Source organism: Galleria mellonella, unplaced genomic scaffold (genome assembly GCF_026898425.1).
Source record: "Galleria mellonella isolate WM207_F2 unplaced genomic scaffold, CSIRO_AGI_GalMel_v1 utg28, whole genome shotgun sequence".
NCBI lineage: Eukaryota > Metazoa > Arthropoda > Insecta > Lepidoptera > Pyralidae > Galleria > Galleria mellonella.
This window is the reverse complement of record NW_026442064.1, coordinates 3,884,168-3,906,062: the sequence shown is the minus strand read 5'-3', so window position 1 is coordinate 3,906,062 and position 21,895 is coordinate 3,884,168. Positions and strand designations below refer to the sequence as shown.

Below are 21,895 nucleotides of genomic sequence, written 5' to 3'. Positions count from 1 at the left end.
GAAAGAGACACTGAGAAGCATTGATAGATAGAGTACTGCGTATGAATTATTATGTATATACGTAGATACATTTTGCAATACATTATTTTATTATAATAATACTTCTACATGGTTTCATAAATTCATTTTTCAGTTTTATCAATATAAGAGCAGTGCCGACTCTTAAGTAACACAGTGATCGTTAAAGTAAGGTACCCAGAGTGTTAATTTATCGGTTCCTACTAATATCGAACTATTATTCTGGTAACTATTTGTTATCTAAATGCATAAAACGTTTTACGTGCTATAAAATTCATTATTATAACGATTACCACAAACAGTAAACTGTTTTATATCAGTGTTCATATGAGTGGGTAATGTCATTTTTGATTACGTCTGAAACAAACTGCAGCTGAATTATGTATGTTAGCTTAAATAATAACGATTCTGATGAGAGTTCAATTTCACCATAGGGAGATTTTTTACAAAAGTCGTTTGCTTGAGCATCTCTGTTCCATTCGTAATTCTACCGTGAAGCAGTTGTGAAGCAGTTTGCATGGCTGTGTTTCGGTTTGAAGGGTGAGATAGCGTAGTGAATTTACAGGGTACAGAGGAATGACACCTGAGTCCTTAGGAATGGCAACGCATGGGGAGTATCATGGGCGAAACAGTACATTCTGTTATGCCCATGGTACTGCTCATGTCTATAGGCGACGGTTACCACTTTCCATCAGGTGGACCATCGGCTTGTTTACCATTCTAAGTTGCATAAAAAAATATTTTAAAATATGTGTCTCGATATTTGATTATACTTTACTAGTGATATAATATCTTATGACTTTACCCACTTTTATTAAGATAAAAGTATACTGATACAAATTTAGATAAAGTTGAGCAATTGCCTATTTTTTTTTTTCGAATATATTGATAGAGTTTGTATTAAATGCGATTAAATAACAAATATCCAAGCATCTTCAGGAATTTAAAAGTTTTAATATTAGTAGGACATAGGGATAATGGGATTGGCAGAATGCGAGGAAGACCGTTGCTTAATAGTTTTTTCCTGTCGACAATCTGTGACGACATTCTCACAAAATCCTACTAAAAGTGTTTCTCGAAAGAATTCCTTTAGACTAAAAAAAGAAAATAAATTTTATCTTTGGTTTTCGTTACCACAGCGTTCTATTTTTGAAATCAGACAATTTTTGTTCTTGTATGATTGTTTAATCCAAGAGTGTGAAAATCTTCGATAAAATGTAATTTAAATTGCTCAATTCGATTAAATACATCTAGATGGAGCATATATTTAAAAAAAAAATATTCAAATTACAGCCAATTTTTGGCAGATGCATCGTCTTTATATGTTAATGTCCGAAGTATGTATGAAATGAAGTTATACTTTGATAACTTCATATCATATATTCTTCGGCTCAAAAATTGATTTATATACGAATTTTGTTTGAATACTCTAATAATATTTTTAACAGCATTTTTGCACGATCTTAAACAGTATTATTTATGTTTTTTTTTTTATTATTATAAAGTACTTTTTTTAATTTAATCATAATTACTCATGTGGGTCGGTCAGTCTTACTTGGTTTTTAGATTCGTATTTCAACATCGTATCATAATTTCCCCTCATTCTTTTCGAAGTAGGCTAAAAACTATATTATTATCAGTTGAACAATTTTAAAAGATTGTTTTATAACCATTATGTATAGAAATGTCTTAATTTCCATATACAATTGTTAATGCAAATTAAATGTATGTAACACGCCGTTAACGAACACGGAAAATGGCCGCCAAAGTTCGACAATCTAAATATTTTCACTAATCAAGCCACATAAAATCAAAAACGGTGTGTGTGTGACCGTCATAAAAATGTATTTACGGTGTTTTTAATAATTATTTTATATCGATCGATAATTTTAACGATCGCGTCCATTTCCTCGGTTTTAACGGTTAGTAACTTTTGTTTCATAAACAATGTGAGGCAAAGGTATTGTGGCTTGAATGCCTATTGTTCAAATTTCATTCTTTCCAATTTTATGCTATCGTTAGGTAATTTTTATAGTCATACACTTCATAGTTGCAGAGTAGGTTAAGCGAGTAAATTTTACTCTTCAATAAGCAATGACTTTAATTATAACCAAATAAATATTGACTTATTAATTGTTTTGTGGAGAAAAAATGGACATTGAGACGTGTTTTCTTCACAAAACTATGAAAGAAAATCACAAACAATAATAAGTACATAAAAAAATGTTATACTTATATATACTAGATAGCTATAGTTTATGGTCCAGAAATTTCTGAATACCTACTATAATATACCTTGGTAATGAGTAGTGAAATTATTTCAAATTTCAAATTCTTAATTACTACCTTTTACTCGCGACTTCGTCCTCGTGACCGAAATATGTTTTCTGATCGGGATGAAAAGTTTCCTATATTCTCCTCTATCCAATACAGTATGTTATATAGATTTATAATTTATATAAATATTTATTTTAATATCGGTTTTGCACTACTACTGCCCACTCACTACTTCCTATGCCACTGCGTTAGGTTGACTGGAAGAAATCTCTTTTAGAGATAAGTTCTCCTTTGCCAACAATGTTATTAACTTATTGTTGTTACTGTATGTTTTAGTGCAATAAAGAATATATATATGTGTATACCAAATTTCATATTGATTAATTAAGCCGTTAAGGCGCTATATAGTAACAAACAAACAAGCAAACTCATTTTCAATATTAGTAATGTTAACATGATAACTTCATAAATAAGCGTATTGCAACTGCAATGAATATTACAAAGAAGTTAGGGAAAAGCCGCCCTTTAAACGTATGGGCGGAACACCCCTTAAACATACCCTCCACCCTAATACACCCTTAAAACGCGATACACCCTTCTCCCTCCTTTTCTAAACCTCTCCCCTTTATTCTCACTCGGCAGTTGCTAAGATGTAAAATGCACTGTTGACTGTTATTTTGTCTAACGTAGTGTTTTATTACTCTGAGCAAACCTATTTCTTAACATCTTTTAAGTTTATAACAATAATAATAATTTAATTTATGAAACAAAGCAAGAAATGTATTAACAGCATATTATTACAGTACACATGTAAAGACTTCTTACACTGTGTTATTATTATATACCTAAACAGACAGCGATCCGGGTGGAATCCTATCTATCCGTGCAAAGACAACCCTGTCTTTGCACGGGTAGATAGGATTTTCGAAACTAATCTATGGCCTATATTATTCATTAATAATGTAGCTTTCATAGTAGTTTTAAAATTATCTGTTCTCCATCGTCATATCAGCCATTACATGTCCAGTGCTAAACATAGAACTCCCCCATAAAGAGGAATTTTGCCAGTTGTTGCCACGCTTAGCAGGCGGGTTGGCAACCACGGTTAGCCTTTGGTGAAGTTTTAGGAAGGACGCTGCTGCCCATCCCTTGAAGTTTCTTTAGTTGCCTTCTACGACACCTACGGGAAAGGAAGGGGCAGCTCTTTCCATGTTAAGATCACATAACATAAAATCATAGAATTAGAATAGTTCATCTCTTACAAATAAACAAACAAACAATCCAACCTTTCCTCTTTATAATGTAATAAGTACAGATTACGATATCACATCGATCAGGAAAGTTATTTGTTTTGCCTTTCAACAACAACAAATAATTACTACTAACGATTTACATAAAAGGACTGTTCAAATAAAAGCTCTACAGTTATTTGAACATAAAACAACTGGTAGCGTAAACAATAGATACGAAATACGAAAAATAAATTCATTTTATAGTTACTGTTGATTACTGTTTGTTTATTAAACGTTCTATCGTTCAGAAATTACGAGTTTAGTTAAATTTTCATATTTCCCGTGACCAAGTACAGATAGTAAGATTTTTATTTATTTTGTACATCTTTCTATCGATCTAAACTATTCCTTTAAAAACAAGATATTGACGTCAAATGAACTTTATGATCCGGGGGTCATAAAGTTAATTCATACAGTAAATTCCAATAGCGAATAAGAACGGTAAGGAGTTTTATGTATATGAGGTACCTCTTGGACCATTTGGTTTCCAGACTCTATTGGAATCATGACTGATAATATTTATTCGATATATAAAGACTTTTAGCATCTATTGATGCTAAAAGTTGAGGTAATTATACCCCATAGGCCACTAGATCTTCAACCACTTTTTAGTCATGACTCAAAAATTTATTCGAACTGTATGAACCATTAACGATTAGAAGGTTCAAATTATTATGTACAGTACCGAATCTTCAACCGCTTTGTAGTCACGGGTCATAAAGTTCATTCAAACTCTAAAGAGAAAATGAGATCAAACGATCAGCTGAGGTTATTTGGCCAGCTCCCGTTTGTGGTTTGTGAACACTTGCAGAGGCCAAAAAGCTGCGAAAGGTTGTATTTATCTATTATACAATAATATCTAAAGTATACAGAGGATGTGCATCGCCTCGTGAAGTCATCGATTCTGCAGTCACAGGTCATATGGTAAATTCAGTTCATTCAAACTGTAAAGACCAGATGAAGTCAAAACCTCGACTGAAGCTGAGAGATATTTAGCTATTTGCGCCCTGTATTTATAAACATAATAAAGTTCATAAAAACTGTAACTGGCTCGTAGAAACCAAGAGTAGCAAAAGGAAAATACTTTACTTCTTAGACCTCTAGGTCATTAGTTTTTTATATTCGTGGGTTACATTTACTGGATTTATTCAAACAGTAAATTCCAGTAAAAATCAAGAGTTGTGTTTACTTCATAAACTATTTTGTCTTCTACCTTTTACAGCCAGGATCATAATTTTTTTTCAAACTTCAAATACGAATAGTTACCATGAACTATATTAAATTGCCAACAGATTACTTACGACCTTATTACTTTGAAATGTACTTGTAGTAGTTACCGTTTCTTAAACCTTTAGTCGTCAGACTATTTGGTGTTTTTCTTATTGAAGAAATCTATTCTAAATTGATAACTAATTATACGATAAGCATTGATATGGTGGAATTTAAAGAGATTGTAGATTCATGTGTGTAAAAATTTAGTATTCAGGGTCTTTGATATCAGATTCTTTTATATCCCAATGATTGCAAACAAGTGAACGATCCCAATTGTAAACAGTCACTAATTGGCCTTTGAAGATTGCAACACCAAAGATTGCCACATCCATAAACCTTCTTCGGCCTTTTTATTAAGCCATGATATAATCTCTACGGAAAACTTCAGCAGAGGTTCTTTTGTGATGCTTAAATGAAAATATTAATAATTAAACCAAGACTTGCAACTCAAACGTTGTGTTTACAAAACTTTGTCATTCCCTATGTATAATAAAGGATAATAAAAGGCCCGTTATGTTTATAATATTTAGTGGTTCTGTCTACCCCATCTGGGACAACAGTGATGACTCTCCTTAATATAATATTAAAAATATAAAACATTTTTAATATTATTCAAAAGCTGGTAATTTTTATAAATGTGAAATAAGTTTCCTTAACAAGTTTGCGTTAATTATGACGGTAACGCTTTTATAACTGTTTCAATTTGATGGGTGGAATGTGGTGAAATTATAGGGTACGGGAAAATAACATCATCAAAAATGGCAACGCATAAGAGTTAACATGGGCATAATATATGGTGGCCATGATGCTGTTTATATCCACAGACAACGGACGGATTTTCGTCGTCTTGTTGACCTCTTGACTCTTACGGACCTTTAGCTTGTTTGTCATTCTAAGCTTAACTTTTTACCCTTATCAATTGATTTATTCCTATCACGCAGTAGAAGTCCGCTGACAAATAATATTTAAATAATTTGAATGACTTCTGAATAATAAATACTGAATAATATTGAATGTATTATAATGTAAAATATTCTTTTCGTACACACATATTAAATAATGAAGGTGCGTATCCTATGGTTACATACCATTAGTAGGAAAAATTGGGAAACTCAAGCTCTCCTCGATATAATTATTACGATATGAAATACATCTGCAGGTGAGTACGCGGGGAGTTATTATTGTTTTCCCCTTATTCGTAGTCATCTCCATATTGCATTAACTTATAATTAAACATTTGGTTATTTATTTAATATTTTTTCTTATATTACCACGGTGGCAAACAAATATATGGCTCATCTGATATGGTAAATGGGTTTTTTTTTTGATGGGTGAATATGGAGTTGTAACTCCGCCTGCGCTAACGGGATACGCCGGCGGAGCACCAGTGAAGGGTGATAGATGAGAATGTAAACAGGTCCGTAAGCCCATCATGATGAATTCATCACGAATTAACCATGACAGTTTCCAGGAGGAACCGCGAGGAGGTCAACCTGATTGGGTATATTGCTAGCAATGGGATTCTCAGTCTCCATTATTAACAATCCCTTTCCACCCTGGTAAATGGGGTTACCGTAGCCTATAGACGCCTGTAATTGTTATAGAACATAGTACATACTAGTTTTTACCCGCAACTTCGTTTGTTTAACCAGGATATATTTAAAAAGTACAAATGTATTCTTTTCTATCCATACAATCATTCAAATACATACAATTCATATAATAATCATGACAATTGATTACGTTGTCAGAGCGCAAAAAGTTAACAAAAATAACATAAAAGCAAGCTCAGTTTTGCATTTATAATACTAGTCTAAACCCGCAACTTCATCTGCGTGACCGAAATAAAATGTAGCCTAAATAATACTATAAGCGAAATATTACGTGTTTACCAAATTAAATGAATTAATTGTGTTGGTAGCAAACATAAAAACTTTTATAAAAAAAAATATTTAAAATATAAAAATGGTAATAGTTAATATTAAACTTTCACATTGTTGGCACAAAAATACAAAAGTCTTTGCTTGGGCACCTCTGCACCATTCGTGTTTCTACCGTGAAGCAGTTGTATTTACATGGCCTGTATTTCGATTTAAAGGGTGAGATATAGCAGATATAATGGCAATGCCTGGGAGGGGGGGGGGGGGTTAATGGGCGAAACAGTATACTCTGTTATGTCCATGGTACTGCTCAAAACTATAGGTGACGGTTACTACATTCCATCAGTTGGGCCGTCAGCTTCTTTGCCATTCGTAAGTTGCATAAAAAAAACATATTTTAAATAAATCTTAAAGCGTAATATAACTTATAGTTTAATACCTATATACCTGATATTTTTTTGCCGAGGTTTTGAAATATATGTTAGTCACAATAGGACCACATAAGTAAGTGGGTAATAGAATTAGGTGTGCAGGTACTATTTCCCTGTAATTGCGTCGCATTAAGTCTCGATAGTGTATTTAAAATAAAAAAATGTATTTCAATAAATTAATAAATTATATAAATCACACAATAACTTAATAAATAAGGCACATTCAATATCGAGGAAAACGATAATGTAAGCGTAATTATTTAAAAATTTAAGTAAATACTGAAATCAAATAAAATTCTGATAAATGTATTCGTCGTTGCTGCATTCAAAATTTAATGTGATAAGTATTTCGATTAAATAAATTACCAATTTTAAACAAACGCAACATTTCCCATAACAACCTAGTTTTTATTTCATCCACTCATTACGGGAAAATTTATTGTTATAATTTTTAATAAAAATAAAAATAAATATTCCATTTTCGATTTCGTATTACCTGTATCTTAACTATCTGTGTATTCTGATAACAATTTTTTGCCATTAAAATTCGAAAACTTGAAATATAAATGAACGAATTAATGAACGGTTTATTTTTTTCTTGACAAAATATAATAAAAAGTACCAGCTTGAGGTACTAGGAGGATTGGCAACCACAGTTAGGCTCTGGGGACGTTTTAAGAGGAACATTGCTGCTCATCCCTCGCTCTCCCTTAGTCGCCTCTTACGACACCCACAGGAAAGGAAGGGGTGGCTTAAGGGCCTACACGACTAATGTTTGTACCTATTACTTTAAGTTTAATTTAGTTGCATACGACATCACTAATATGTACATATTAGTAATGTCGTATGCATTTAGTTAAACTAGTTTTTATTTGTGAAAACCTGGCTTTTAGTCTTTACTGTTTTGTTATAATGGAATTTTAGAGCTATTTATTTATTCTTTAATAAAAATTAAATAAAACTTTCGAAAAAAAAAATAACAATCTGTATCTATACCACTAGCATTGCACAGGTACAAGGTAAATACATAACTATTCTTATGTAAGTAATGCCGTTGGTATCTACAAATATACCTAGTCGTTATTTTTCGAGAATAATATTTTTTTTAGTTTTAGTGATGGTAGGTAATATATTAGTACATTACTGCAGCGGCCAGCAACTGAGACATTGATGGACGAACGTGCAAATGTGGGCCGAGGCGTAGCCGAGGCACACATACGTGAGTGCATCAATGCCTAGTTGCGGCCAAGGCTTGTATAGTACTTTCTCAAACAATGCGAGGAAATCAAAAACATAATTTTACTTTTTTAGTTCAATGAAGAATAACGAACAATAATAATTTTTCACGCGCCATAATGTTCCTTTGTTTTTTTTTCAATATGCTTTCTATTTGCAACCCAGTCCGAAATTTAAATAAAACCTTTTATTAATTACCTCCTTGGTAGCCATGTTTCGAAGTACTCATAAAACGTCATTCCATTTTAAAATCACAGGACAGATATGAGTTTACATAGTAATTTATCTGGCTGCAAAACACGACAGATATGGATTTTCATACAAATTTTGCCGACCGCTGCCCGCATGTATCTAGCCAGTACGGCAATTTTGATTTATCTCGAAGAAGATTGTAGAAATAATGCTCACATTTCCAAGCATGTTTGAGAAAAAGTATTTCTAGGAAAAACAATTTTTTCGAGCATCTATTTATTAATACTAACACTAATTTAAAAAAATGGGTTACGTTCATTAACAAACTGTATATTGAGTAAATAGATACTTGATATATCTATAATTGGGCCTACTCTATCATTAACATTATAAATACGAAAGTTTGTACCGATAAATGAATAGATTGATGTTTGTTACTCTTTCACATAAAATGAACTACCGAATAGATTTAATAAAATTTAATAAACAAATAAATTATATCCTAACTAATCACACAGGATACTTTATATCTTGATTCACGCAGGAAAGTAGGCAAATTTATTTAACTTTTATATATTTTTAATTTGCAAAAGATGATTTTTTAATTATACAGTACTATCATACCTACTTGTACAACAATTAGTCCATTACCTTAAGGTTGTCTTGAAAAGATTGCTCTCAGCAATAAGACCGCTTTACTGTACTTATACAATTGTATCGTTGTGTTTGTAAATTACCTTGTTTTTTTCCTATATTGTATAATGCAAATAAAGTATACTCATTCATTCATTCATTCAAAGCCGCAGGATACAGCTAGTATGTATATATTATAACTACAATATATAGACATTGCCGTTTGGTTCTGGCATATATTGTACCACCTCATTCTTTTCCGTGGGTGTCGTAAGAGGTGACTAAGGGAACATAATGGTCGCGGAATGATTTGGCAGCGTCCCTCTTAAAACATTACCAAAGCCTACAGTTGACAACCTGTGTGCTAAGCATGACCGCTACAGACAAAACCTTTCAATAGAGGAAGGCATAGGAAGGCATATGTTGAGCAGTGGACAGTTATCGGTGGATATAATAAAAAATAATACATAAACCTTACTACTTAATGACGTCACCCAAGTTTATACATGTAAAAACTTGGGCAACGGACCGCTCATACTCATCTGATCGTAATTTAAAAACTTCAACACATAATAAAATCTTACCTTTCAAAGGGTTATGGTAGCCTAGTAACAAATTCCCAGTAAGGGGATCTAAATGTACAGAAGGGGAGGAAGGCACGTTTGAATAACGAACGTTCAACGAGCCTAAATTTAGAATTCAGTTTTAATTGATATTTTATACAGACAAAACTATTATTTAAATATCATAAATATAATATTAACAAACATTTGACGACCTCGGTGGTCTAGCGGTAACACACCATCTAACCTTCCGATAGTCGCCGGTTCGACCCCCTTTAAAAAAGATATTTGTTGTATTTAGTTTTTTTTTTTTTAGTTATTTAGTAAATGTAGTACAAGCGCGTAAGTTTAGTAGTATTTGTTTCATTTTTTTTCATATAAGCCATTTACTGTTTGCTCCTGAACATAAGCCTTCGCTATATGGGTACTTTTGCTAGTAGTTGCCACGCTTGGCAGGCGGATTGGCAATCGCGGTTAGGCTTTTAGAGATGTTTTAAGAGAGACGCTGCTGCTGGCCATCCCTCTACCATTATGTTCTCTTAGTCTTACAATACCCATAAAAAAGAAGGGGTGGCTTATGTCAGGACCACATGCTATGGATTATTTGTAGACACATGTTTATTTATGTCCATAAATAAACATATTTATTTATGTTTATTTATGAACATTAAACATACTGCATGTTACGTAAGATTTCATTGCACAAAATAGCTCTTTAAGAAATGTAAATATTTTTACATAAAGCTAATACTCGAAACCTTTTGAATTTTTGATATTTTGAGATAAAATCATAAATGTTCAATAGAAAAATTATATTTGTATAAAACAATAAAAACTTGCCACACAGTGCATCAGTTTCGGTTATTAATCAACTCTCTTAAACAAATGGCAAACAAATCTATAGTGCTATAGGTCTTTAATGGCTTAACCGATCGCTATGAAATTTAGTACACATATAGTATACAGAATGGAGAAAGATATAGGCTTCATTTTATCCCGGTTAGTAAACATATCCAGGTTACATGGACAAAGTTACGCATAAAAGCTAGCAGCTAATAAATATTTCTGGTATCTCAAACAAGGTTTCTAGTTGATATAGCAATTTTAAAAACATTACAAGTACCTTAGTAGATTTGTTTTTGGGATAAGTCAAAATACTATCAATATCTTTCATTAATTTTACAAATTTAGTAAATATTTTGACAAAGGGTTCAAGTTCAGTCTTAGCTATGTTAGCAAATTTTTTATGCAACTTAGAATGGCAAAGAAGCTGACGGCCCATCTGATGGAAAGTGATAACCGTCACCGATAGATACCATGAACATAACAGAGTATATATACTATTCCGTCCATGATACTCCCCATGCGTTGCCATTCCTGAGGACTCAGGTGTTATTCCTCTGTACCCTGTAAATTTACTACCATACCCCATCCTTCAAACCGAAACACAGTCATGCATACACAACTGCTTCATGACAGAAACACGTACAGGACATTGGTGCCCAAGCAAACAAATTTTGTACAAAGTTTTCCTTTAGTATAGCTACATCTATTACCTCTAACTCTTTGAAAATTACAAACTTATGAATAAGCTGAATTGTGATATGATGAAGACTTATTCAAATCAGCAATAGAATATGAATAATAGATTATTATTAAAAAAAAAACCCTCAAAGTATACTGGCACTGTCATATTATCATCAGGGTCTAATAGTAAATGGAAGATAATAGACAAAATAGATTTAAAAAAAAAAACACTGTGATGTAAAATATTCACCTTCACCTAAATATTGTTAAACAATGGCCTTAAAAACTAAACACAAAATATTTTTTTACAATAAACAAAGCAATGTACTTTAAAGTGAAAGAAATACAAATGGCCTTTATGATTCACAAAGGAATTGCAAAACAAACATACGAGCATGCGAATGCACTAATTCATGTATCATTTTAATCTTTATGCAACAATGTATTCACTTATTTGGCTAAATAAACAATTGCATTATATAAAAAATATTAAAAAATAAACAAAAATAAATATAAAACATAAATAGATACTTACTACTAATACTTACTACTAATACTTACTAATAATATCCAATCAGAAGCATAAAATGTATTATAAAAAAAATGCCAAGCCTCGCAACGCAATTGTTCCATGCAAAAAGTTATGAAATCTCATGTAATTTTAGTTAGTCCCTATGGAAGACTTAGTAATTCCACGCCAACATATTCAACTAATGAAATACTTTATTTTTAAGTGTTTCAGATAAATTTTATTTTTAGCTTTAGTTTTAATAGTTTATTAGATTTATTTAGCAATCGAAATATTATGTTTTGTATAAGATTTTGCTTTTATAATTATGTTGCATTATAACTAGTTAGATGCCGTGTGGTCCTAGCATAGAGTGGGTAACCCCTTATTGTCCCGTGGGTGTCGTAAGAGGCAACTAATGATCTTTTTAGCTATATCCAACAGTGGACAGTTAACAGTTGATACAATTCAATACAATAGCTGTTATAGTATGGTCTTGATCAGTAAAACTTAGAGGGAAGGGGGGGGGGGTTCAAAAGTGCCGTGAGTCGTTTTTTTTATACAACTTAGAATGGCAAACAAGCTGACGGCCCACCTGATGGAAAGTGGTAACCGTCGCCTATAGACATGAGCAATACCATGGACGTAACAGAGTATACTGTTTCGCCCATGATATCCCCCATGCGTTGCCATTCCTGAGGACTCAGGTGTTATTCCTCTGTATCCTGTAAGTTCACGCCATATCCCACCCTCAAACCGAAACACAGCCATGCAAACACAACTGCTTTAAGGTTGAAACACGAATGGGACAGAGGTACCCAAGCAAACGACTTTTGTACAAAGTCTCCCTCTGGTAACGTTGTTTAGAACTGCCTTTCCCAAAGTGGGCGATAATACTCCCTTGTAGGCGCTGCAGGCCTGAAGGGCAAGAAATTGTAAGAGGAAGAATGGTAAGAGGCCCAGAAAAAAAATGGGGGCATTGTGTAGAGGCTTGGGGGGTGATTTGTAACTTGAAGTAATAGTAGCTTTTAAGTAGATGGAAAAATGGATCTTAGATCTTTGGCATTTTTTTTTATTACACTGAAGTAAACGTACGTACATGATGGTATCTAAGTAACTATACTCAATACAAGAAGAATTGCTGGGCTTTGCGTAAGAATCACTCTTTTCTTGAAGGATTCAGTATCGTGTCTTCTTATTGTTGAATGTTTTGTAAGTATACATTATAATATATTTTAATATAAGAACAACCGGATTAATTGACGACTCAAATACGTTGAGTCGGGAATGCTTGACTGTTGTAAAACACTCGTAACTTAATCCAGTTTTAATGGATGATAATGGAGACCACTCCATTATCATCCATTGTAGCCGTATCCAGCGTATACCGATAGCGCAAGCAAAGTAACCATACTTTGCTTGCGCTATCGATATACGCTGGACACCATTGAATAATGATAGATAGAGTATAAAAGCAGGTCAGTTGGCCGATCGTGACGAACTCACAAGGATTTAGCCACGATGGTCCCTGGCACCACAAAGGTGGCAAATAAGCATACAGCCCGTTTGATAGTAAATGATTACTGTAGCCTATAGACGCGTGAATTTAATGGGTACAGAGGAATAACACCTGAGTCCTCAGGAATGGCAACGCATGGGGGATATAGTGGGCGAAAAAGTTTAATCTGTTATGTCCATGGTACTGCTCATGTCTGTAGGCGACGGTTACCACTTTCCATCAGGTGGACCGTCAGCTTGTTTGCCATTTTAAGTTGTATAAAAAAAAACGGCTGCAACACGAACGGGTGTCTCGTACACGTAGCCGACCCAGAAGAAGATTGATTTAAGAAAATAACAAAAGACGATCCATTGACGACAGTATTTTAGATAAACCCATGGAAATGTCCGGTCAGAAGGTCCAATGGACGTACTCAGGGGAACATAAGTACATATTGGTATAACTAAGTGAATAGCTTCATCGTAATAAATGAATAAGACCTCAACAATTAGCACAAGCATTTCATTTAACGCAATTAACATGCTTCTTATAGATAGGTAATTAGGTATATTGCGTGGTATAAGCCTCTCTTAAACACCTAGTTCAATTATTCGAATCACTTAATTATCTGTTAATTAATTAAGTAAAGAAGTATTGAATGGATTTATCAGTGAATTACCAATTGTAGTGTAAACGAACTTTGAATGTAAGGGAAAAAATAAAGCTTTATTGGTTTTAAAAAGGCCTTATCTGAAAAGTAAGGTTGTTAAGAAAAATACTTTATCTTTATGTCGCTTAAGTATATTTTACACAAACATAGTATCGTCTATATTAAAAAAGAACTTGTAAATTTTTTATAGGTAGATAATAAAATCTTGATGATTGTAATGATAGATAGTGAAAATCATTGCGGAACGAAGGTGCGGTTTTATTTTGCACAGTAAAATACCTACTCTCTACCTCTCGTACTTACGTATATATCGAATTACGAAATATTATATATATATATAAATATTATATTACGAAAGGATATACTTATTGCCATATCACATTTCCTACCAATTCACTACTTTATTTGTTTACATACATATATAGATACATATATATTTGTCACGCCCGTCTCCCATTAGTAACATCAATATATTTAATACCTACTCCTATAATACCTATTAGAATTTTTTACACAGAAAATTTTAAAAAATTAGCGATAAATTGATATTAATGAGACTAAACAAATTTCCCCAATACATATACGTATATAAGCTTAAATCCATACTAATATATTAAATGTGAAAGCCGACGTTTTTGTTTGTTTGTTACCTCCTAGCCCCTTAACCTTAGTAATGAACCAATCATCGTGAAATTTGGTGTATACACGTAGTGTTATAGTACTTATGTAAGTATATGGAATAGAAAAAATCATAGACTATTTTTTATTCTGGTCTACGTACCTAGTAGACGAAGTCGCGGTTAAAAACAGTAAAACATGATTATTTGATGTCATATTTAAATTCAAATTCAAATCATCTTTATTCAAATAGACTTGTTTACAAGCATTTTTAAATCGTCATTCTTTTTTTAAATCTACTGCAGGGTTCGAAAAGTTGTTATATATTGAGAAGAGCCCGCTAGAAACTCAACAATTGGTTACTCTTTTAAATTTCTGTTAACATTATGTGTATTTATTTAAATGTACTATATCTAAAATTACATGGTCGTTAAAAGCCTATGCATGATCGACTAACACCATGCACATTTCGTCATAGTCGTAGAATACTGACAGATCTGACAAATATTACATATAAAGATCCGTCAGTATTCTACGACTATGACGATTTGTCATTAAATTTATATAATTATATCACATCTGTATCTCGAGGATTTCACCGTGTGAATTAAGATAAAAATATCCTACATTTTAATCTGTGTGATGAATTACTCGTGTACCGAATTTTATCCAAAACTGTCTAGGCGGCTATGCGTAATTGATTACCAAAGTATCAAAAATCTTACATTTATAATATTAGTGGTACTAACATGAAGGTTGCCTACACTTTACAGTAACAGTAGATACTGTTACTGTATAGTCATAAATAATTACCATTCTCTTATTCCTACTAATTAATGTATGACATTTCACATATATTTATTTATAAGTGAGATAATGTTCAATTAGTAAAAATCAGTGTGCGGTTTTCAGTTTATTTACGTGTAAAATTTATATATATAAACAAAAAAATAATAATTTCCTTGATACTTTCATTAAAATTATGTTTCATTATCATTACAACATATGTGACTATTAACTGTAATATTACCTCGAAACTTACTGACAGCTATTGTTTCTAAAACATCTATCTAAATATTTCTACGCAATATCATAAATGTTGATATCAGAAATTCATAGATTCATAGCTAAAAAAAATATCGATCACACATACATCTAAGAGTAACCACATCATGTGTTTACTACATAACCATAATAAACAAACTACACACATAATTAATTGCCAATACAAATAAAAATAATAAAACAACCCATTGAAAACTAAACGAAGACGAAATATATACACACGCAAATCAAAACAGAGTTACACCATTACAGCATTAATCATTCATACTCAAATAAATCTTAAAATATATAATCACTAATCGGGGCTTATAACTCATACAACAGCCCTGAAGCGTACACTAACACCTTTAAATAGCTTAATTCAAATTTTACCTCCTAAAAGTAAAAGCGCGAGACGGCAACGTCGCGTGGCCCGGTATTACGCTGTCAAACAGCTACAATACGCATTCAACTGTTTGATATTTTACACGGCACTGTTCAAATCGGCAGACATCTGAAGGGGCGATGCGGTTCCGCGACGTTGCCACGCCTATATTCACTGTCGCCAATCCCGTGCGAGCTTCTCCCGAGCGAGGGTTCATCGGCGAAGCACTCCCTGTATATCCGTCTCGTTTTAATCTAAAAAATCGTAGTTACACCGAGCGAGAAGGAGAAGCCAGTACGCGTTCGATATTTGAAAAATTATTCGCATTGAATAGCGATGTAACGGTTCTCGTTCGTTAACCAAATTGGAACTTAAACTGCTAAGATGTAAGTTTTAAATTGGTAAATTAAATTTGTAAATTGAATCGGTGTTTATTCATAGCGTTTTTGAAAATAATGTAAATACATCTTTGGCGATTTGTGGCAAAACATTGATTACTTGAGTCGAGGCTTACGGCGGCGGCGGTACAAATGTACAAAATATTTCTGAATTAATTCGAAAACAGTTAATCCAACGCAGCCAGTCTGGTTAGCGGTATCTTTTTTTTCCTTTTTGTTTATTTTTTATGTTTTGTTTATTATGGAGACGTACGCCAAAAATAACACTATATCAGTTAATTCTTTTTTACTTGAAAATCTTGGTAGGTAATTTTTTATAGCCCGATAGTGGTAAACAAGTGAACAATGAGCTTGATGGTAAACAGAATTTTAATTCATTAAAAAACTTGATATCAGGTATTCCGTGCTCGTCGCCGAACTTAAAGAAATAACGTTAGGTTACCTACCTTACGCCTATTTCGAAGGACACTATACAAGTCTATATAGGCACCTAGTTCGTTGTATAGGAATATCTAATATATAAAATTCTCGTGTCACGATGTTTGTTACCAAACTCCTCCGAAACGGCTTTACCGATTTTCATGAAATTTTGTGTGCATATTCGGTAGGTCTGAGAATCGGCCAACATCTATTTTTCATACCCCTCAATGATAAGGGTGATCCACCCTAAAATTTTTTTTTTGGCAAATTTTTTATTTCAGTCACCAGGTCGATATTAATTTTGATACTCCATTTGTTTTTGTACGATATATCTATAAATATGTAAAATGAGTCGTGCTGCTGGATGTACCCTGTAAATTCACTGCCATATCCCACCCTTCAAACCGAAACACAGCCATGCAAACATAACTGATTTACGGTTGAAACATAAATGAAACAGAGGTGCGAAAGCGAACAACTTTTGTACAGTCTCCTTCTACTATTAAAGCTTTGTAATAACAACATTAAGATGTGGAATCAAATAGATAATATCTTCGAAAATATAATAATTAATACTACTACAATATACTACAATAAAACTAATTTAAAAATAATTAAAAATAAATGAAAGATGAGCTATACGGAAACATCTAAAGCCGTAAAGCTATTTAAAAATATATTAGTTCTATAAAGGCTACATAGTAGCATCAGATACAGCACGCAACCGGCACCGGCCCAGTTCTGACGATCTCAAATTAATTAAGAATTATCATTGTTTCAATCTTTCATCACCACTTCATTCACCACGTCAGAATCAGCGGTGTGTAACTTCTTACATATCAAATCCGTTTTTGTTTTGTAATTAAAATAATAAGCATTTCACACGTACTAATAATAAGAAACGTCGTGGCCTAGTGGTTCAGTGCCACGGCTAGTAATGCGCAAATGTCGTGAGTTCGAATCCGTTTATAAAGATTTTGTATTTAAATATTCACCAACACTTTTTTTATGTAAGTTATGAGTAGATAGACAGATAGAACATTTATTTGAATGACAAATATGCATGATATTACGAATAGTCGATCATGAATGGACTTTTTTAAGACCTAAAAGGTGAGACCTTTTAGATTTTAGACATAGTACATTTAAATAAATTCAAATTCAAAATATTTATTCATTCTCCACAATACTGTATGAACAAACTATTTACTTAAAAATATACAGTGTATATATTTAAATTAATATAGATAATATTAAGACATATAAAAAAAAAATACAACAGTTACTCTGTTGAGTTTTTTGGGGGCTCTTTTCAATAGATAACAACTTCCCGAACCCTGTATTCATAAAAAATAACGATTTAAATGCCCTTGTCTATTTGAATACAGATGATTTGAATTTAAATTTGCTAAAACATTGATTTTTATAGATCCAGAGTGTGTGCACTTAAATCTTCGATATATAAAAAAGAATTCTAGAGACAATCATCATCATCATATCAGCCATCAACGGTCCACTGCTGAACATAGAACATAGCCCTCTCCCTTGAAGGATTTTGCTAGTAGTTGCCACACTTGGCAGGCGATTTTCTAAATTATCTCCTTCTTTCTTGAACGTCGTCATGTGAACTATCAGCTTGCTTGCCGTTCTAAGAATCATATAAAAAATGTATTTTTTTTAATTACTAAACTTGAATAAAAAAAAAGTATGAAATCTATGCAACCAGTTCCTTGAATTTACACTATAATGTAGCCTATGCTTTTATGATACCTAACTATATCAACATTTTGGAAATAAATATATTATAAATACATAATTATGCAATAACTTCAGTATATTTTTATTTTATTGTGTTGATATTTCCAGATAGTTGTATAGACTTACTTTCTTGTTTCATTAATATAAGGGCAGTTGTTCACATTAAATTACGTAGTAATTACTTATTCTACGGTTCTAAATAGTCATTAGACTATGTAAAACAAGATACATATAAACATTTTTTAATTATTTGCAGCTGGCAATAGTATCTATACATAAATAAATATGGCAGTATGCGTCGGTGGTCTTAATCTAACCCAATCGAAACTTTACGACTACATTTGCACTGACATTAAAAATATATCTGAATAGATAAGTATTACCATAGATTAAGAATTGTAACATTACCTATTAAAGCTAAAATTATTTCATATAATTAAATTTTACAACTCGTTTAAATATATAAGCTTTATTATAACTACCCACTATATTTATTTTGAATTCCATATTTTATTACTTTAAAGTTAGCACTCAATTATTATTTTTTTAATATTTCAAGCACCACTTTACTCTTCAGTCAACCACAATTATAACCGCTTAATGATAAATAAAACAAGAAATCCAAATAAAAAAGAATATATATGCTCACGATTTTTATCACAAGTAAGCAGGGTTGCCAGATGCAAATTTTGATTTTTACTCGAAAGTCTAAAAAATACCCAAATTTCTCCACGAATATAATTTCGAGATTAGAAAGTTTTTTTATCAAAAATTGCAAAAAAAGTAAACAATCTGGCATCCTTTCGGGTAAACAAAAAACAAACAAACCTCCAATGATTTTTAGAATTTTGTCTATCTACCAACCAGATGTTGAGTTAGACAACATAAAATCTGATGTATTATATATTTTATTACCTACTTCCAATATCCACACGTACGATGTTACAGGCAACAGCTAGTTTTAACTGTAATCTTATTTTACTATCTCAATAATATATTAAAAGTGTAACTAGATGATATCTGTACATGAGAGATATTTAGAAAAAATTAAGCTGATTGGGCTTTTAATAAGACAAGTAGATGCTTAAATAATTTTTAAAATTTTGTGTAAACGTGTCTATCTGTATGTTTATTCCGACATCACGCAAAAACTAACTGCACCAAATTGGATGCGGTTTTCACAGCTGTAAAGTCATTTAAAATCTGGTATATGTTTTATCTTGAAACGCCATCTAGAAATGGTCAACTTATTAGTTCCCCTACAAACGAATCTACTGTATAGTACGAAATAGCGGGTAAAAATCTAGTTATTTGTATAAATAACTAGAAGCAAAATGAACACGGACAGACAGTGCGGTTTCAAAGTAAACCTGAGTTTTTCCTAGAAACTACAACATAGAGCTCTTCAAAAAGGGCGATAACATACGCGTGACGTCTCTAGTATTACAGGCGGCCATAGGCTAGTAGCCTATGGCCGCCTGTAATAATGTGGCAATGGGCTGGTCTCATAGCTCGAAGAACCGATAACCGATGGGGAAGAAAGGTTTTTGAGTGGCGAGCGCGTCCGAGCAAACGTAGTATAGGACAACTCTCCACTAGATGGAGTGACGACTTGAAGTGCATTGCAGGGAGTCAGTGGATGCAGGTGGCTCAGGACCGTTCTTTATAGCAGTCTATAGGGGAGGCTTATGTCCAGCAGTGGACGAATAATGGCTGAAATGATGACGATGATGATGGCAGGCTACTACGACTCTGTTCACCATTATACGAACCGTATGCATGTTCGCCACTATAGTTAGAAAAAAAAATACCTTGTCAATTATTAATTAACAAGTGTTAATTACATTCAATAACCTCGTAAATACTTTGTGAACGTTTTTAAAAGAGCGATTTTTAATCAAATACATACATTATGTCCACACGGTGCGGGGGTAACATTGTTACCACCCACTGTGTGGTTGGCGTTAGCGTTATAAATCAAAAAATACCAAATACCCGAATGTCAGTATAATGTAAATATTTTGATTATCCAATGCTAATTATATGGTACCTACGGCTGTGTAATTTATCATTGTGCGTACGCGCAGACAAATTAACCTAATTCACTTTAAACATATTCACGCTGAAGTATGTATATATGTATATGTAAGTGAAGATTGTTAATCTATCATATGGGCACGTTGAAATATTACAAGAAATTTAATGATACGCTGCCAACTTTTAAATGTAGGGACAGGCAGATTTTTTTTTGTTTATCTAAATGATTAATTAATGATTTATACTGTTATTAAAAAATAACTGAAAACGAATAAGTGAATTAATAGGTCATATAGTGAGGTACAAAGATAAAAAGTGGACTCTCCAAACAACAAAATGGCGAGATCCAGCAGGAAAAAGGCAAAAAAAGAGATGGGCAGATGACATAATAAAGACAGCAGGAAAAAACTGGACCAATATTGCTATAGATAAGGGGAAGTGGAAAAAGATGGAGGAGGCTTTTACCCTTGGGGACCACTGAAGTGGATAAAAAGCTATAATAATAAATAAATGTGAATAAATTTTATTTTTTAATTTGTAAAATTGCCGTAGGCGTCTGAATAGTGATGTGTAAATAATTTTAGCATTAGAATGTTAATTTTTTTTTAAACCGATTTTATAAAATAATAGTATGTCTATATGTTCTTTTTATTGTATGTTGTATTCTATTTTATTGTATATAAATATACTATTATATTGATTTCACAGATGTTTTATAAAATTCGATTTAGTAGTTTAGTTTTTAAATTAATACAAATAAATAAATTAAAAAAAAAAAGAACAATTCCGACGATTAAAGTCGATTCTTTTATTTTTTGTGGAACTCAACCATAAATTGTATTAGAATATCATTTAACTAATTTATTATTTATTCGACCTCCATGTGGTTCCCCCTGGAAACCATCGTGAACAATTCTTGTTGAATTCGTTACGATGGGGTAACTGACGTGCTTCATCCTCGCCTATCATCCTTCACTGGTGCCCCGCCGGTGTATACCAATAGCGCAGGTGGGTTACCATTCCATTATCACCCATAAAAAAAAAACTATACACATCTAATCTATACTTATAATAAATCTATAGAAAGGTCAATTCTGTACATGAAATATATTTCCAAAATAACTTTCAGGTGGTGATTAGTGATCGATACTGATGCCAAAAATGCAATCAGTAAAATTTTGCCATCATTTTTGTTTTAACCTCAAATCTCACATAGTAACAACAATGAATGTACATTT

At 32.4% G+C, this 21,895-nt stretch overlaps 1 protein-coding gene across 1 annotated transcript in view; it reads right to left on the bottom strand.

Moving 5' to 3' along the window:
* Nucleotides 1-16,147, bottom strand: part of LOC113516971 (LIM/homeobox protein Lhx9-like) — a 55,552-nt gene extending 39,405 nt beyond the window's left edge. The window contains exon 1 of the mRNA XM_052895502.1: nucleotides 16,053-16,147. The gene's annotated coding sequence lies outside the window, so the exon portion shown is untranslated. The remainder of the gene's footprint in view (nucleotides 1-16,052) is intronic.
* Nucleotides 16,148-21,895: the final 5,748 nt, after the last annotated feature.